Below are 19,070 nucleotides of genomic sequence, written 5' to 3' on the forward strand. Positions count from 1 at the left end.
TTGTACGTACTTTCACTATTAACGTACTCAAGTCATTGATAGCCAATCGCATGTTATGTACTGTGGTACCTTGCCATAGCGTACTTGAGATTTACGAACTTTACTATAAAGACCCAAATAGTTTACGCTGGATGGCGACAGTAAGGCACCAGATGACGCCCAAGCGTTTGCATCTCTGACTACAGTAGTCACTTTCATGTGTACATGTGTAGTGACTAACTCAGAGACAGTAAGACTTTTAGGCGCTTCTTTTATTTAACGAGCACCATTGGGATAATACAGACACCCTACGTGGGTACACACTATTACCGTTGCTTGCCTATACACAACACTAACCATCTAACACTGACAGCACTGAACGGAGACAGCGAACACCTATCTAGCAGCGTAATATCGAGTGAAGACGGCAGCGACGATGGCGACAAGACGACAGCGACGAGACGACAACGACGATGACGAGATGGTGACGACGACTATCTTATATATACGAACAGCACGACGAGGATCCCACTTCCAGCAACAGCCACAAGGTCCCTCACAGGGGCCCTTCTTATACTCTCAGCGTGGCCTCGCTCCGCCACGGCCACGCCCCCTCTCTGGAACCTACTAGCGGGTTCCCGATGGCCCCCCCTCTGTGACCTTTCCCCTAGATGTCCCCCTCTCGTGTCTATCGTGGCCTGCTGACGTGGGTACTACCATACACCGCAGTTACCCTTTTTTACCAGCAGCCAGCGCTATGCCACTACACATACTCTATCAATATTTTTTCCCCACATACCGGATTTATGGTGAATATTTTTCAAGTGTAAACTAATTTTACATGATAAACAACTAATAATACACACAGTATAATAGACAAATATATCAATAATATGGCAGTCCTCGACTTACGAACGCATTTAGTTCCTGAGGCCCATTCATAAGTCGGAACGGTTCGTAAGTCGGAATACAATAATGTGCGATATTTAAATTCCCATATTGTCAGTGTTATAAAATGTGTTAAGGTTCAACAAAAGAGTTAAACTCGTAAATAAGAAATCATGTACATTTGCATTAACACTAAAAATATAGTGTATCGTAAGTAATACATAAAATGTAGTAAAAATATATTTTTTTCACTCACCGCTTTTAAATCACAAGCGTGCTCACCGCTACACTTCCGATCCGCACAAAGATCCACCGTGTAGCTGTAATAGGCTGTTGGGGCACGTGCTGTTAGCGATAGCCTATGAAAGCCAGCACGGCATGCGAGGGGTTGTGTGCCAGCACCACACCCAGCTGCATTTGTGTCCCGAGTGGTGATGTTTATAAAGCGCGCTAGGTGCTCATTTGAGGCCGAGTTGACCTACGGGAGGCCCAGGAATGGTTCAGATAATCGTCACTGGTGTTGGCCGTGAGTTGGAATTGAACTTGGGTCGGTGGGTTTGTAGCGCAGCGCGTGAACTGCAACACTACCGCTCCCCACACAATCACTTTCACATATACGCACATGTGCGCGTGCACGAGGCTGACTCATGACATCTTGTGGAGGATCACAGCACTGAACAAAATAGTTCTGTGGTTCAGTTTGGAAGTGCAAGTTCGCGTTTTAAAGTCAATGGTATCCAAAAATTAATACATTTCATAGAAACAGATTCGGAACTCGGGTATCCGTAAGTCGGGTCTCCGTAAGTATGGTGTTCCTAAGTCGAGGACTGTATGTATACACTTATTTTTCACACTGATGGTTGTACAGAATGGATGCGCACTAGGTTACTGAGCATTCTCTGTTTAAGGACTGTACCACGTTACGATCCACCATCCCACCTCTAGTAGAAGTACCTACGACTACTAGACCATCTGCTCCCCTCTGCTACATGCATCTCCATCCCCTCCCTCTTTTTGGTTGGGAAGCGATCTTAATCTATTATTTTAATCCAGATTTTGAGTTAATTAATTCCTAAAAAATGTTTAACATAAAACTTTCGTGACTGCAGGAATTCATATTCTTGATTCTTTCGGTAAAGTCACGTACTTTTTTTTAATAATATAAAAAAAAACCCACGACGTTTCGATTGCAACACAAGCGGTCTTCATCATGCTTTTATAGGTGTTATCTTGGTTTGTATTGATGGTGGTTGCCCATCCAAGCATTTGAAGTTCAACCATGCTTTTCTTCCAAGATCTGAGATGATTGGATGCATTTCGGTTTATTTGGTCAAAGGTGGTCTATGGACATCTGTGTAAAAGAGCTTCGTAGGTCATTACATTACTCAATTATAAATAAAGATCCTGGTTGTGTGTGTTATTATACCTGTATGTTCTGCAATAACTTCACGCAGTCGTTAAAATGCTTTCCTGTGTCCCTCTGCCGCCATTTGCCCGTGGCCCACGCAGCTCATTGACAGGAATTGGAAACTGGAATCTCTGCAGGCAGAGATTCAGTGGTATCAACGTGTAGTGGCAGAGCTGCACGCTGAGCTGGCGCCCTACCGCGACAACGAGCAGAGTGCACACTCGGAGCAGCAGCATCTGCAGAGCGAGGTGGAGGTGAGTGCACAGCACTCGCGCATCGCACACACACACACACACACGTATATAATTTGCGTTTAACGTAAATAATAGATTCATGCACACACGATTCAGTGTATTATGATAATGATGAGCTGGTCTAACCATCACGTTAAGCCGTCATGGTCCCCGTTTACAAATACAGACAATTTCATTATTGCTGGACACAGTGATAACGATGAGAATGATTTAGCACCTTTCTGTACACCGGGGCATCTCAGAGCGCTTTACATCACATCTCATCTCAACACGTGTGAAAGGGCACGCCCAATGACAGATGTCCTGTGGGCACAAGGTGACTCAGCACCTGGTGTGCAATTGGCATTTGTCTGCCAGTAGGGGGTGCTGATTGTTGTGTGTAATCCCAGTTGAGCTGGTAGAAGTACTGAGTTGTGTGTAGTGTCTAATGGGTCAGTATGTCCACAGCTTGTCACGGTTGAGGAGGAAGAGGACATCTCTGGCTGCTCACTGGAGCCCGGCATTCAAGAAGCCTCCCAAGACCTGCCCCCCCAGGCCTCGAACACCCTCTGAGCATCTCACAGCCCCCCACACTTCCAGCACCACCCACCCCCACCAGCACCTCCCCTTCTTTACAAGGCATCGCGTTTTAATAATAAATATTTGTATCTAATACTATCGCCTCGTCTCAATTCTTTTGAGTGTTTTGGACACGCGAGTGGCTCACATTTATAATGCTAAGGGCTGTCTACATCCACAGTGTGGCTGTTGCGGAGCTTCTAGAAACCAAATGTGAGGCAGAGTTCTGTGTCCCTTGGGTAATGCCAGCCCTCCAAGGGGTTTGCACTGAGTTTGAGTTGGGGGCGACAAGCACAAGGTTGTGGAGGTGGTGATGGTGGTGGAAATTTAGGAGGATGGCAAGGAGGAGATGCCCATCAATAAACTAGTTGGCCACGGTGAAGCCAGCAACCATAGTCGTTCCTACGTCCCCTGATGTGAGCGGCAGTGTTGGAGGGCAGTTCCACGGTCTCAGACGGACGTGGATACTCATTACCATAATCGCACAGTTATCTTACCTTGGGCAAAGTATTTCAACCAAGAGATTCAGATAGAAATCATCTGTGTGAATAATGTCATTTCTAAAGCAATAATTACCTTCTATATTATATCCCATATAAATATATAAAATTAAGATGATGCTGAAATTGTGATGTTTGCCTAATATGTGAAACTGCCCTACATGTAGTGCCAAACACTGACGCTCTGAAAAATATTTCTGCAGCAAATCTGTAGCCCTATCCCTAACTCCAAGCCTGAATAGACTATGGAATATATGAAAACTCAATGTCCAATTCACAAATTCGGAGGCATCATCACAGCGATGCACCAACTCTACTTCTTACACAATGATCTGGCTCAACCACCTCAATCCAATATAGTTGTTGCTCTACATAAACGTCGACCATACGAAGAACATGACTCCAACCCCTGTTCGTCCCCTTGTGCTAATTCATTGCTCAAGACAATGCGTTTCCATGTAGTTCTCCCCTCTTCGGGTTTTGAGAGATCCTTCTTCCCATGATGTGTCCCCAGGTTGTGTACGTCACAGATGGCAACTCTTATCCTCGTACATGGACGGTCACGTTGCGTCCCTTGTCTCCTCCCATCACCCATCACTTGCCATCCCTCCCCCCCCACCCCAATGTAATCACTCAAAACCAACTGTGATTGACTGCAGCAGTGTTTTTAACAGACACCAGTCGTGTTACGGCTATTGGTGTTGTTATCGTTTATTGTAATAAACGCATTGCCTCCAGGAGAAGTCTCGCTCTACGTTCATACCCACAACACAGGCGCAAAATACATTACAGAAGTTATGTTAAGCAGCGGCAAAGTTTGAGTGATAGCTCATCTGACACTGACTCCTCTCACAACGACCAACTTTCCGAATACTCATTCAGTAGTAAGACTCTTAAATTGACGGAGAAAGCTCTCGTCAGAATCCCCTATTTTGATCCACACAATAGGAACAGAGACATACACTCATATCACAACAGTAGAAGTGGAGGCAATGATTAGAGGTCTGAGGAAGTTGGACGAGAAAACAAGTGCTGTAAAGAAGGTTACATGAATATTCTATACCATGGGTAAAGTCGCTACCATACAAGGTTAGGAACTATTTTAAAAAAACTCAGCCTAACAGTGATTACGAAGTTTGGAGAATATTCAACACTGAGGGGTTTAATGCTGCCAAATTTATGTCCCAGTGCGTAAACGAGGAGTGTATTACGCAGGTGATGTTGATCAATACCACGAAGGTGACAAAATGTTCAAGATTGTTTTTTTTAATCCTGACAAAATGTTCAAGATTGCTTTTTTTAATCCTTGAGTTCAGAGATTACAGAAATTGTGGGAATGGTTTTGGACCCAGAGACGGCCTCCTTACACCACATACAGAATAGGGTTCACACGGCATGGCTATATAGAATTAGGAGCCATAATTCGGACAAAACACAGGGAGAGAGATAATGCACCCCGCCATCTAGAGGGAAGTAAAAATCACGTGAGCAGCTACAGCACCTCACACCAAGCCCCACAATAGAGTTAGTTAGTTCATAGTTCATTTATTTGGTATAGCCCTGTGAGCTATTCGGCTCTTGAATCGGGTGCAACCGCAACAAACAAAAAACATGAACAAGAAAACATCTTAAAGTGATTATGTGACTGTGCAAACAGAAAATACAGGAAAAAAATATCAAAATATTCCTGAAATAGCACCGTACACCAACGCTGTGTGCAAAAATCCCAGTGGGATGCAAGTCAAATAACAACAACAACAACCACAAGACAACTAAGATTAAAGCCATCAGTCTAACTCCGTACTACAATAAACAAAAACATGGCCAAAACAAAAAAAAACTTTTCGAAATCACCAAAATAAAAGCCATAAATTCAATGTAACAGTGATCATAGGGACTGTGACCGAATTTTTAACAATAAACTACATAAATAAATTATAACACCAAAATCTAGAGCCATATTTTAGGCCACTGAATAGCAGTGGCAGCTAGGGTTGTACAACTCCTCTAGAGCAGTTTTGAGTGAAGATCTCATAGGTAGTGATTCAAGTTGCAGTTTATTGGCAATAGCATTCCAGACCCTGGGGGCATCAATAGCAAAGGCCCTTCCTCCAGTTTTTGTACGGCAATAGGGAATGTGAAGCTGGTAAATGAGCGAAGACCTGAGGTCAAATTTGTTCTTTGAAACAGAGAGGAGATCCAGTAGGTAGTCTGCGGAATTTTTTTTTCAGAGAGGAGCAAGCACCCACGAACTACCAACATAATTACACGCAGAGATGGCAAGGTAACAATCCAGCGAGAGAGTGGCACACCAATCCGAGGCAACCACAGCACACAAAGACAGGTAATTATTGGAATTTCAGGGTGTGGAAGCCAAGAGCGGAATCATACCAGCACCCCATGCCACGACAAACTCAAGGTTAAACACAATCTGCCCATTCCCCCTTCGATACCCCCACCCGGCTATACCAGGAGGGAGTAGAGAAACAGGAAAGGAAACAAAAATGGACTCAACTCAGATACAAAATGTGGCACAAACACGTGGTGAATCACCCACATTAATTGAGAATGAGCTGCCAGTGAGAGCACTGCCCACTGAATTACTGAAAAATAAAAGTTTTTCATCCAAAGGCCGATGCCTGCATTCCTCAGGGCGTGTCCCTGTAGCACGTTCCTCTGCCCCATCCATCGTACAATCATGCAAATCCGCGAGACAATGGGCGACTTTTCCAATTACCTGGCGATTAGGTTTTACTCCCTCTCCCTGCGGTTTATCATCTCCTGTCGGATGTAGATCGGAGTGCTGAAATGGGGGAAGATTCACAATGGATCGGGAATTATGTTGAAACCCAGCACACCCAAAAGCACAAAAGTGGGGAGGACCCAACGGGGCACGGAATCGAATCGACTCATCGAGTTAAATGTACGGATCAATGAGTGGTGGCCCACTTTACTCCAGTGACCTGGGTGCTGCTACGGGGTCCACTTTCTGCCCCGCCTCCTTTCCCCCCCCCCCTCTCTCCCCCCTACTGTCGATTCCTATATAACCTCGTGCCACGGCAGATCTCTCGCCTACTTCAGCAGTTTTTTCTTGCTGTGGTTGTCCCACCTGATGGGAGGGACTTGATCACATCAGCCGCGTCACAGGAAGTAAGATGTGGGGATGGCTGTCATTTTTAAAGGGGTCTGAGTAATTGACCATACACAAGGAATCGGTTATAATCGACTTGGTAATCGAATCGTTCCAGCTTTAGTATTCGCGCATATAATACACTAGCTATTCTAGATTTAAAGCTTTCGTGACTGCTAGGATCCATACTCTTTGGTTCTATTGGGTAAAGTCACGTAGGTGAAAATAAAATAACAAAAAATCACGACGTTTCGGCCACAACACAAGCGGCCTTCATCAGGTGAAGGGACGCTACTGTCTGGAGGACAGCGCTGGAGTGGAAGAAGCCACGCTTAGATCACGACCTTTAAGCTGTGTGAGAAGAAAAACACCAAGCGCCTTGACAATGGAATTAGCATATAATTTAGCATTGAAATGGCTAATTGAAATAGCTAAGTTAAAGTATACACATCCGCAGAGGTACCCCTTGACAAAGGAATTAGCATAGAAGTTAGCATTGAAATATCTGAGTGATTAGCTTGTAACTGGTCACAGAAATATCTATGTTAAAGTGGCGTACAATTCTCGAACTCACCCACTCAACTACTAAAGCCACCCACCAACCCACTCATAAACCCGCTCACCCTGCCATGCACTCAATTTCTAATCAACCCACTCACGCACACACCCACTCACTCACTCAACCACTCATCCACGCACCCACCTACACATGCACTCACTAACTCACTCACCCACCCACCCAACCTACCCACCCACTCACCTCACCCACCCACTCAGTGACCAACTCACGCTCCAACCCACCCACTCACACTGTGACCCACTCAATCTCCCAACAACTCACCCAGCCCCTCACCTACTTACTTAACCACCCATTCACTCACCGACCGACGCACTCACCGCCCACTCACCCAACTGTAAACTAAAATTTAACTATTTTAATTTTAACAGGAAAGGCCCACGGAGCTATATAGATTTTTTTCATAAGCGACGCGGCCACAAATGACTGCTCAAGTAAGTTATTGAGTGCGTGTGTAGGTGGGTGCATGGATGAGTGGTTGAGTGAGTGGGTGTGTGCGTGAGTGCGTTGATTAGAAATTGAGTGCATGGTAGGGTGAGCGGGTTTGTGAGTGGGTTGGTGGGTGGCTTTAGTAGTTGAGTGGGTGAGTTCGAGAACAGCCAAAACCTCGAAATGCATGTTTCTAAATATGGAGAGAAAACCCGGAGGACTCGGGAGAAAAATCCATGCAACCACAAGGAGAACATGCACACTCCAAATATACAGGCGTCATAATCGAGATCGAACCCACAAGCTCCTGTACAAAAGGCGAGGTAGTTAATATCTCACCACCATGGCGCTCCACTTTCTTGACTCAGTCACCCACTCACCCACCCATTCAGCCACCTACCCACTCAAACACCCACCCACTCAAAAACCCGCACCTTGCCACCAACTCAACCACTTACCGACGCATCCACTTGCACACCCACCCATCCACCCACTCAATCTCTAACTCGCACACTCACCAGTCCACGCGCTCACCCAGCTACTTACCTACTCACCCACTCACCCTGCCACCCACTCACCCTGCCGCCCACTCAACCTCTAACCGACCTACCGACCCAACCAGCCACCCACCCCCTAAAGTAAACTACTTTTTATTTCACCAGGTAAAACCCATTGAGCTATATAGACCCTTTTCAGAATCGGCCTGGCTACAAATGATAGATAAACGAAGTGGCTTATCACATACATTTATTGCAGCCAAATCCTCAAAAGGCATGTTGATTCTAAATGCAGCGGAAAGGACCCGGAGCAGGAAGCGCTGCCAGGTCTCTGGAAGCATGGAGTAGGTAAGAGAAGCCTATGTTCTGAAGAACCGTTCATGTTCTGAACTGTTATTAATAAAGATTGAGAAGATTGGATCAGTTGCACTTTTTTTTGGAATACTTGATGCGGCCCAGCCTCACACACAGACTCTACCTCCAGCGGCCCCCAGGTAAGTTGAGTTTGAGACTCCTGCTCTGAACGCATGTTTCTAAATATGGAGGGAAAAACTGGAAGACCTGGAGAACAATCCACGCGACCACGGGAGAGAGAGAGACATGCAAACTCCAAATATACAGGCGTCAGGGTCCGGATCGAACCCACGACCTCTTGCATACCAGGTGAAGGAGTTAACATCCCACCACCCTTATGTACCAGGTTACACAGTCACGGACTCAAATGAAGACACAGTCCCTTCATTTAACAGTCTGTTCGATAAAGAAGTGCTGTTAGCGAGCACCTATTAAGGCTAGCATGCCACACGAGGGGGTGGGTGGTCAGTTTTACCCAGGATAGCCCTACTGGCTCTTTTCAGGAGGGTTCTACCACATTTCCCAGCAATGATTACTAGGCACAGTATATTCCAACTGGGTAATTTGCGGGCAATTGTATTTAATTCGGTTAATCTGGTCCATGACGCTGGGATCTTCAACGTCCACTGAAGCAGACGGCACATGGTGTCTTTGCGGTGAACACGCCTGTAGCATTAAACAGGGCGGCCGCTGGATTCAAACCGCGAACATCTACGACAAGCGGCACACGTACAACTGCTACAGACACACGCCGAGTGTGTAATCATTCAATATGTGAGTGATTACACGCAACATTGTTGTGTGATTAAACACAACGTCGTTGTGTGTGTAATCACACACAAAAATATTGATGAGACGCAACGACGTTGTGTTGAGTGTAATCACAAACAACAACGTTGTGTTGAGTGTAATCACAAACAACGACGTTGTGTTGAGTGTAATCACTCACAACGACGTTGTGTTGAGTGTAATTACACACAACGACGTTGTGTTTAGTGTAATCACTAACAACGACGTTGTGTTTAGTGTAATCACTAACAAAGACGTTGTGTTGAGTGTAATCACAAACAACAACGTTGTGTTGAGTGTAATCACTCAAAACGACATTGTGTTGAGTGTAATCACTCACAACGACGTTGTGTTGAGTGTAATCACTAACAACGACGTTGAGTGTAATCACTAACAACGACGTTGTGTTGAGTGTAATCACTTACAACAACAACGTTGTGTTGAGTGTAATCACAGGCAACAATGTTGATGACACACAGCGTCCAACAGAGGGCGTCGTAGTCGTGCCATGGGGAGGCGGCGAGTGATGAACGCCACTGCGGCGCCGCAAAGAGATCAGAGCCGTGATATTTATTTATTTGTACACTGGAGGAGGAATCCGATGAGCTACGAAGTTCTTTATCACAAACGTCCAGCGTCTTGGCCGTCACGATAGAACGAGGCCGATAAACGTGGAGGTATAAATGAGGGTGATGCAAAGTCGGTGTGACGTGCCCTAAGTGAGGTTGCCATGGGCGTGTGTGTTGGCCGTGTCAGGAGCGGGTGAGGAGGACGAGGCAAGGGGTGAGGAGGACGAGGTGAAGGGTAAGAAGAACGAGGTCAGGAGGTGAGGTGTGAGGAGGACGAGATGAGGTGTGAGGAGGACGAGGAGAGGGGTGAGGAGAACGAGGAGTGAAGAGAACGAGGGGTGAGGAGGACGAGGGGTGAGGAGGACGAGGGGTGAGGAGGACGAGGGGTGAGGAGGACGAGGGGTGAGGAGAGTGAGGGGTGAGGAGTAAGAAGAACGAGCTGTGGGGGTGAGGACGAGGTGAGGGGTGAGAACGAGGTGAGGGTTGAGGACAAGTGAGGTGGACGAGGTGAGGGGTGAGAATGAGGTGAGGGGTCGAGGACGAGGTGAGGGGTCAAGAGGACGACGTGAGGGGTAAGGAGGACGAGGTGAGGGGTGAGGAGAATGAGGAGCAGGGTGCGGTGGACGAGCGAGGGGTGAGGAGGACGAGGGGCGAGGAGGACGGGGGGTGAGAAGTAAGAAGAACGAGGTGTGGGGTGAGGAGGACGAGGGGTGAGGAGGACGAGGTGAGGGCTGAAGAGAGCGAGGCGTGAGAGCGAGGGGTGAGGAGAGCGAGGGGTGAGGACAGCGAGGGGTGAGGAGGACGAGGGGTGAGGAGGACGACGGGTGAGGAGGTGAGGAGCAGGGTGCGGTGGACGAGCGAGGGGTGAGGACGGGGGATGAGAAGAAAAACGAGGTGTGGGGGTGAGGACGAGGGTTGAGGAGAGCGAAAGGTGAAGAGAGCGAGGGGTGAAGAGAGCGAGGGGTGAGGAGAGCGAGGGGTGAGGAGAGCGAGGGGTGAGGAGGACGAGGGGTGAGGAGGCCGAGGGGTGAGGAGAGCGAGGGGTGAGGAGGACGAGAGGTGAGGAGGACGAGGGGTGAGGAGGACGAGTCGAGGGGTGAGGAGGAAGAGGTGAGGGGTAAGAAGAACGCGGTGTGGGTGAGAAGGACGAGGTGAGGGGTGAGGTGGGCGAGGCGTGAGGATGACGAGGCGTGGGGTGCGGTGGACGAGGTGAGGGGTGAGGAAGACGAGCTGAGGGGTGAGGAGAACGAGGGGTGAGGAGAACGAGCGGTGAGGACGACAATGTGTGAGGAGGACAATGGGTGAGGAAGACGAGGGGTGAGGAGGACGAGGGGTGAGGAGGGTGAGGTGAGGGGTGAGTAGGACGAGTCGAGTGGTGAGGACAAGATGAGGGGTAAGAAGAACGAGGTGTGGGGTGAGGAGGACGAGGCAAATGGTGAGAACAGCAAGGGGAGGGGAGGACGAGCTAAGGGTGAGGAGGACGAGGCGAGGGAGAGGTGAGGGGTGAGAAGGACGAGTTGAGCGGTGAGGACGACGACGGGTGAGGAGGACGACGACGGGTGAGGAGGACGAGCTGAGGTGAGAGGACGAGTCGAGGGGTGAGGAGGACGAGGTAAAAGGTGAGGCGGACGAGGGGTGAGGAGAGCGATGGGTGAGGAAGATGAGGCGAGGGGTGAGGAGGACGAGGGGTGAGGGTTGAGGAGGACGAGGGGTGAGGAGGACGAGGGGTGAGGAGGATGAGGGGTGAGAAGGACGAGTCGAGGGGTGAGGAGGACGAGGTGAGGGGTGAGGAAGACGAGCTGAGGGGTGAGGAGGACGAGGGGTGAGGAGGACGAGCTGAGGGGTAAAGCGGATGAGGTGAGGGGTGAGGAAGACGAGGTGATGGGTGAGGATGAGGTGAGGGGTGTGGACGAGGTGAAAGGTCAAGTGGACGACCTGAGGGGTGAGGACGAGGTGAGGAAGACGAGCTGAGGGGTGAGGAGGACGAGGTGAGGAGGACGAGGGGTGAAGAGGACGAGCTGAGGAGGACGAGGTGAGGGGTGAGGAGGACGAGGTGAGGGTGAGGAGGATGAGCTGAGGGGTAAAGATGACGAGGCAAGGGGTGAGGAGGACGAGGCGAGGACGAGGTGAGGAGGGCGAAGTGAGGGGTGAGGAGGATGAAGTGAGGGGTGAGTACGAGGCGAGGGGTGAGGAGAACGAGGGGTGAGGAGGACGAGGCGAGGGGTGAGGTGAAGAGGACGAGCTGAGGAGGACGAGGTGAGGGGTGAGGAGGACGAGGTGAGGGGTGAGGAGGACGAGGTGATGGGTGAGGAGGACGAAGTGAGGGGTGAGGAGAACGAGGGGTGAGGAGAACGAGGGGTGAGGAGGACGAGGCGAGCGGTGAGGAGGAGGCGAGGGGTGAGAACGAGGGTTGAGGAGGATGAGGCGATGGGTGAGGAGTACGAGGTTATGGGTGAGGACGAGGTGAGGAGAGCGAGGGGTTAGAGAAGGACGAGGTGAGGGTGAGGAGGATGAGCTAAGGGGTAAAGATGACGAGGCAAGGGGTGAGGACGAGGCGAGGACGAGGTGAGGGGTGAGGACGAAGTGAGGGTAAGGTGAGGGGTGAGGAACACGAGCTGAGGGATGAGAAGAACGAGGTGAGGGGTGAGGAGGACGAGGTGAGGGGTGAGAACGAGGGGTGAAGGAGAACGGGGTGAGGAGGACGAGGCGAGATGCGAGGACGGGGTGAGGACGAGGTGAAGGGTGAGGAGGAGGTGATGTTTGATTCGTGACAAAACATGTAATAAAGTTATTAATAACAATCTGAATTATAGTCAATTATTCACGTCTACTACATAGAGTGCAGGTAGCCGTGTGAGGATGAGGTGAGAACTAGGTGAGGGGTAACGACGAGGTGAGTAGAACGAGAGGCGAGAACGAGGTGAGGGTTGAGGACGACGGGTGAGGTGGACGAGGTGAGGGGTGAGGATGAGTCGAGGGGTGAGGATGAGTCGAGGGGTGAGGAGGACGAGGTAAAACGTGAGGCAGACGAGGGGTGAGGAGGACGATGGGTGAGAAAGATGAGGTGACGGGTGAGGAGGATGAGGGGTGAGGAGGACGAGGGGTGAGGAGGATGAGGGGTGAGAAGGACGAGTCGAGGGGTGAGGAGGACGAGGTGAGCGGTGAGGACGACGACGGGTGAGGAGGACGAGCTGAGGTGAGAGGACGAGTCGAGGGGTGAGGAGGACGAGGGGTGAGGAGGACGATGGGTGAGAAAGATGAGGCGAGGGGTGAGGAGGACGAGGGGTGAGGAGGATGAGGGGTGAGAAGGACGAGTCGAGGGGTGAGGAGGACGAGGTGAGGGGTGAGGAAGACGAGCTGAGGGGTGAGGAGGACGCGGGGTGAGGAGGACGAGCTGAGGGGTAAAGCGGATGAGGTGAGGGGTGAGGAAGACGAGGTGATGGGTGAGGATGAGGTGAGGGGTGTGGACGAGGTGAAAGGTCAAGCGGACGACGTGAGGGGTGAGGACGAGGTGAGGAAGACGAGGTGAGGGGTGAGGAGGACGCGGTGAGGAGGACGAGGGGTGAAGAGGACGAGCTGAGGAGGACGAGGTGAGGGGTGAGGAGGACGAGGTGAGGGTGAGGAGGATGAGCTGAGGGGTAAAGATGACGAGGCAAGGGGTGAGGACGAGGCGAGGACGAGGTGAGGGGTGAGGAGGACGAGGTGAGGGGTGAGGAGGACGAGGCGAGGGGTGAGGAGGCGAGGGGTGAGAACGAGGGTTGAGGAGGACGAGGCGATGGGTGAGGAGGACGAGGCGATGGGTGAGGAGGACGAGGTGATGGGTGAGGACGAGGTGAGGAGAGCGAGGGGTTAGAGAAGGACGAGGTGAGGGTGAGGAGGATGCGCTAAGGGGTAAAGATGACGAGGCGAGGACGAGGTGAGGGGTGAGGAATACGAGCTGAGGGATGAGAAGGACGAGGTCAGGGGTGAGGAGGACGAGGGGTGAGGAGGACGAGGCGAGGGGTGAGGAGGAGGCGAGGGGTGAGAACGAGGGTTGAGGAGGACGAGGCGATGGGTGAGGAGGACGAGGTGATGGGTGAGGACGAGGTGAGGAGAGCGAGGGGTTAGAGAAGGACGAGGTGAGGGTGAGGAGGATGAGCTAAGGGGTAAAGATGACGAGGCAAGGGGTGAGGACGAGGCGAGGTGAGGGGTGAGGAGGACGAAGTGAGGGCGAGGTGAGGGGTGAGGAATACGAGCTGAGGGATGAGAAGGACGAGGTGAGGGGTGAGGAGGACGAGGCGACCCGAGCTCGATTCCCGCTTACAGCCACCATCACCACTGCGTCCTGGATCTCGAGAGGTCGGTTCAGCCTTAAATTAGTATCTGGTACGATGTGTACACATCGCAACTCGGGAGAAAAAGGCAGCTGAGGGTGGTCCCGGCCACCCACACAGAACACGTGTGAAACCCAGAGATTATTGCGTGAAACACGTGCAGATCATTAGAAAAACAGGCAAATATCTTGTGTGATATCAAATATGGATCATGCGTAAAACACATACCGATAATACGCAAGAAACACACACTCAGGCAATGTATGAAAACACACTCATATGCTGCTGTAGGATACGTTGGTTCAGCAGATGTACAGGGTGATGGATTACAATGTTAAGTTTTTTTTTAAATGGCGATGAAGAATATTGTCCATTCATTTGCAGTCCAGCCGTACACTCATTCATTCACGTGCTATCTTTTCGTCTATGCATCGGTCAATCCGCAAGTCAATTATGCAAGAGGACTCAGTCCCCCCCTGCCCCGCCCCCCTCTGCAAGTAGTAGCAGCTCCCTGCACCACCCAGCTAACCCCACACTGCATGCCGCGTTCTGCGCGATGCCTCAAGTTCAAGGTCGTGTGGGTAACACATTACCGTGGTGATTATTTGAAATGTAACTTTTTATTTTACCAGGTAAGTGAGCCATATAGCTCTTTTTAAGAAGCGATCTGGTCACAAATGTTAGTTTTAACGGAGTGGCTCATCTTGTGGAAATTTATAGCAGTAAAATACTCTAAACCAGGGGTCTCAAACTCGCGGCCCGCAGGCCAATTGTGGCCCGCGGAACGATATTTTGTGGCCCACTATTTGGCATCATTTTTTTTATTATATTTTTTTACCGTAGCTCAGGCTCGTGACAGCTTCCGGTGTTTGTTGACAAGTTAGCCAACGCGAATTAGCAACGTTAGTCACTTGGTTGAAACGTGATTCCGGAGTGACACCAAGTGGAAGGAAAATATATCCTGTCACCCTGTGCAAGGTACAGAGGACTCAGGAAGTGGGCGGACTCAACAAGTGTAATCAGTGACCTAATAAAGACAACAGAGTGTTGCAATAGGAAAGGGAAAATAATTACATGGATAGCAAATAGCATGAGATGGGTGGCAAGAACAAAAGCCAAATGTTGGTTAGAACCTGAATATTATAAAGAAGTTATAGATTATTATTACAAGAGAAACAAAGAAAAGGAAAAAGGACAGATATGTGCAATCGCAAAATAAAATAATTTACCAAGAACAATTTAATCAAAAAGAGCAAGAAATTAAAAGATATAAAACATGAGACAATGCACTTGATGTTAAGAATTAAGACAGGTGGAGTAACATGGACACCAGAGTTAGCTCAATGGCATCCAGAGAGATTCGGTAGAGCAGAAGAATATGTAGGATGTGAACAAAAAGAAGAAAATCTAGATCACTTTATTAATGAATGTGAAAGGTATAAACACCTGAGAGAGAACACGATTGATGAATTTAATAATGATAAGAAAAACGAAGTGCTCAAAAAAACATGAACAATGATAAAGTTTTCAAATACCTCTCAGAATATATAGAAAGGGCATGCTAAATAAGATCCCAAATACTCAGGTATTGGGATAAAAACATGTAAATATATCACCCCCACCTTCCCTGAGCTTTCCAGGATGTTCAAGCAGACCATGTGCCTTTTTGGGAGCACATATCTGTGTTAAAAGCTCTTTTGCACCATGAACTTTAATAAGTCAAAGTACAGGTCCAAACTTACTGATGAGCATTTCAAGCCATACTGAGGGTCTCAATTGCTTCCTCCCTCAAGCCAAATGTGGCTCAGCTGTGTAAGAAGAGGTAGCGCTGCCAGGTCTCTGGAAGCATGGAGTAGGTAAGAGAAGCCTATGTTCTGAAGAACCGTTCATGTTCTGAACTGTTATTAATAAAGATTGAGAAGATTGGATCAGTTGCACTTTTTTTGGGAATACTTGATGCGGCCCAGCCTCACCCAGACTCTACCTCCAGCGGCCCCCAGGTAAGTTGAGTTTGAGACTCCTGCTCTGAACGCATGTTTCTAAATATGGAGGGAAAAACTGGAAGACCTGGAGAACAATCCACGCGATCACGGGAGAGAGAGAGACATGCAAACTCCAAATATACAGGCGTCAGGGTCCGGATCGAACCCACGACCTATTACATACCAGGTGAAGGAGTTAACATCCCACCACCGCGGCAGCCTTATGTACCAGGTTACACAGTCACGGACTGAAATGAAGACACAGTCCCTTCATTTAACAGTCTGTTCGATAAATAAGTGCTGTTAGCGAGCACCTATTAAGGCTAGCATGCCACACGAGGGGGTGGGTGGTCAGTTTTACCCAGGATAGCCCTACTGGCTCTTTTCAGGAAGGTTCTACCACATTTCCCAGCAATGATTACTAGGCACAGTATATTCCAACTGGGTAATTTGCGGGCAATTGTATTTAATTCGGTTAATCTGGTCCATGACGCTGGGATCTTCAACGTCCACTGAAGCAGACGGCACATGGTGTCTTTGCGGTGAACACGCCTGTAGCATTAAACAGGGCGGCCGCTGGATTCAAACCGCGAACATCTACGACAAGCGGCACACGTACAACTGCTACAGACACACGCCGAGTGTGTAATCACTCAATATGTGAGTGATTACACGCAACATTGTTGTGTGATTAAACACAACGTTGTTGTGTGTGTAATCACACACAAAAATATTGATGAAACGCAACGACGTTGTGTTGAGTGTAATCACAAACAACAACGTTGTGTTGAGTGTAATCACTCAAAACGACGTTGTGTTGAGTGTAATTACACACAACGACGTTGTGTTTAGTGTAATTACACACAACGACGTTGTGTGTAATCACTAACAACGACGTTGTGTTTAGTGTAATCACTAACAACGACGTTGTGTTTAGTGTAATCACTAACAACGACGTTGTGTTGAGTGTAATCACACACAACGACGTTGTGTTGAGTGTAATCACACACAACGACGTTGTGTTTAGTGTAATCACTAACAACGACGTTGTGTTTAGTGTAATCACTAACAACGACGTTGTGTTGAGTGTAATCACAACAACAACGTTGTGTTGAGTGTAATCACTCACAACAACGTTGTGTTGAGTGTAATCACAGGCAACAATGTTGATGACACACAGCGTCCAACAGAGGGCGTCGTAGTCGTGCCATGGGGAGGCGGCGAGTGATGAACGCCACTGCGGCGCCGCAAAGAGATCAGAGCCGTGATATTTATTTATTTGTACACTGGAGGAGGAATCCGATGAGCTACGAAGTTTTTTTTTTTATCACAAACGTCCAGCGTCTTGGCCGTCACGATAGAACGAGGCCGATAAACGTGGAGGTATAAATGAGGGTGATGCTAAGTCGGTGTGCCGTGCCCTAAGTGAGGTTGCCATGGGCGTGTGTGTTGGCCGTGTCAGGAGCGGGTGAGGAGGACGAGGCAAGGGGTGAGGAGGACGAGGTGAAGGGTAAGAAGAACGAGGTCAGGAGGTGAGGGGTGAGGACGAGATGAGGTGTGAGGAGGACGAGATGAGGTGGGAGGAGGACGAGGAGAGGGGTGAGGAGAACAAGTGAAGAGAACGAGGGGTGAGGAGGACGAGGGGTGAGGAGGACGAGGTGAGGGGTGAGGAAGACGAGCTGAGGGGTGAGGAGGACGAGGGGTGAGGAGGACGAGCTGAGGGGTAAAGCGGATGAGGTGAGGGGTGAGGAAGACGAGGTGATGGGTGAGGATGAGGTGAGGGGTGTGGACGAGGTGAAAGGTCAAGCGGACGACGTGAGGGGTGAGGACGAGGTGAGGAAGACCAGCTGAGGGGTGAGGAGGACGAGGTGAGGAGGACGAGGGGTGAAGAGGACGAGCTGAGGAGGACGAGCTGAGGAGGACGAGGTGAGGGGTGAGGAGGACGAGGTGAGGGTGAGGAGGATGAGCTGAGGGGTAAAGATGACGAGGCAAGGGGTGAGGAGGACGAGGCGAGGACGAGGTGAGGGGTGAGGAGGACGAGGGGTGAGGAGGACGAGGGGTGAGGAGGACGAGGCGAGGGGTGAAGAGGAGGCGAGGGGTGAGAACGAGGGTTGAGGAGGACGAGGCAATGGGTGAGGAGGACGAGGTGATGGGTGAGGAGGACGAGGTGAGGGTGAGGAGGATGAGCTAAGGGGTAAAGATGACGAGGCAAGGGGTAAAGATGACGAGGCGAGGACGAGGTGAGGGGTGAGGAGGACGAAGTGAGGGGTGAGGAATACGAGCTGAGGGATGAGAAGGACGAGGTGAGGGGTGAGGAGGACGAGGCGACCCGAGCTCGAGTCCCGCTTACAGCCACCATCACCAGTGCGTCCTGGATCTCGAGAGGTCGGTTCAGCCATAAATTAGTATCTGGTACGATGTGTACACATCGCAACTCGGGAGAAAAAGGCAGCTGAGGGTGGACCCGGCCACCCACACAGAACATTTGTGAAACCCAGAGATTATGCGTGAAACACGTGCAGATCATTAGAAAAACAGGCAAATATCTTGTGTGATATCAAATATGGATCATGCGTAAAACACATACCGATCATACGCAAGAAACACACACTCAGGCAATGTATGAAAACACACTCATATGCTGCTGTAGGATACGTTGGTTCAGCAGATGTACAGGGTGATGGATTACAATGTAAAGTTTTTTTAAAATGGCGATGAAGAATATTGTCCATTCATTTGCAGTCCAACCGTACACTCATTCATTCACGTGCTATCTTTTCGTCTATGCATCGGTCAATCCGCAAGTCAATTATGCAAGAGGACTCAGTCCCCCCCTGCCCCGC

General features: G+C 49.6%; 1 long non-coding RNA gene across 1 annotated transcript; it reads left to right on the forward strand.

Annotated features, from left to right (window-relative positions):
• The first annotated feature begins 1,930 nt into the window (after positions 1-1,930).
• Positions 1,931-3,181, forward strand: LOC142929249 (uncharacterized). Its single transcript, XR_012945473.1, has 2 exons — positions 1,931-2,529; positions 2,977-3,181. It is a non-coding gene; the product is annotated as an uncharacterized LOC142929249 (long non-coding RNA).
• Positions 3,182-19,070: the final 15,889 nt, after the last annotated feature.

This window comes from Petromyzon marinus, chromosome 27 (assembly GCF_048934315.1).
Source record: "Petromyzon marinus isolate PM22_M1 ecotype Great Lakes invasive population chromosome 27, UKy_Petmar_22M1.pri1.0, whole genome shotgun sequence".
NCBI lineage: Eukaryota > Metazoa > Chordata > Hyperoartia > Petromyzontiformes > Petromyzontidae > Petromyzon > Petromyzon marinus.